Source organism: Gekko japonicus, unplaced genomic scaffold (genome assembly GCF_001447785.1).
Source record: "Gekko japonicus isolate JY-2015 unplaced genomic scaffold, Gekko_japonicus_V1.1 scaffold1238, whole genome shotgun sequence".
Taxonomy (NCBI): Eukaryota; Metazoa; Chordata; class Lepidosauria; order Squamata; family Gekkonidae; genus Gekko; species Gekko japonicus.
Window position 1 is genome coordinate 258717 of NW_015163639.1, and position 857 is coordinate 259573.

At 50.3% G+C, this 857-nt stretch overlaps 1 protein-coding gene across 1 annotated transcript in view; it reads right to left on the minus strand.

Annotated features, from left to right (window-relative positions):
• TNXB (tenascin XB) overlaps positions 1–857 on the minus strand; it is a 141602-nt gene that overhangs the window by 109364 nt on the left and 31381 nt on the right. The window lies entirely within an intron of this gene.

Below are 857 nucleotides of genomic sequence, written 5' to 3' on the forward strand. Positions count from 1 at the left end.
ACGTTTAGGATGGCCCACCCCTCACAGTTTCCTAAATGCCCCCTAGAAAGCAATAACAAAGATGAGAACTGGATCAAGGGGGGGAGGAGATTGGTTTAGTTGCTGTGGACTCCTTCAGTAAAAACAATAATGAGATTAGTATTTTGGTGGAGGAGCAGAGGTTCTTTTTCAAAGATCTCCAACGCTCTCAAAGATCATCTATACTGCTGTAAGCTCCCCGGAGGAAGAGAAATCGAATAAATAAATGTACCATCAAGGACATTCACAGCAGCAAGCTGGGCAAATACCTGCTTTGTTACTTTACTCCAGTTTGATGTGTATCGTAAACCAACATGAATTAACGTTGGTTGTTAACCCTGTTTTTCAGCTTTGATATGTTTGCCCAGGTCTTTTTTGGGGCGTAGTTTTGCCTAGCCGATGGCTAAACAGACACATCAGATTCTGTAAATCAAGCCTGCAGCTTTGCAGTGTGCGGACACTCCCTGAGAAATATTTGGTCGATAGACCTTTTGCTCTGGAAACACCAGAGGCACACAAGGATTTTCAGATTGATGATCCCCCTTTTCCTGATTGTCATAGGCGTAATCTTCAGGGGGGCGTCGGGTCTTCAGCCCCCACCGAAAATTTCAGGGAGGGGCTCAGCCTCCCCCGGACTCACCTCAGGAGCTGCCCCCCTCCCACCCGGCTGTGTCTGTCGGCGCTCGGAAGGCGGTGGCTGTGGCCTTCTTCGCCCGCCCTCATGCTTAGAAATCGCTGCCCCCTTCCCTTTTGCCTTCCGCAGCCCCTTCCCCCGCGCCTATGTATCTTCCGGGCAGCGGCAGACCCTAAACAAAGGCCCCATGTTGACGTTGTCGGCG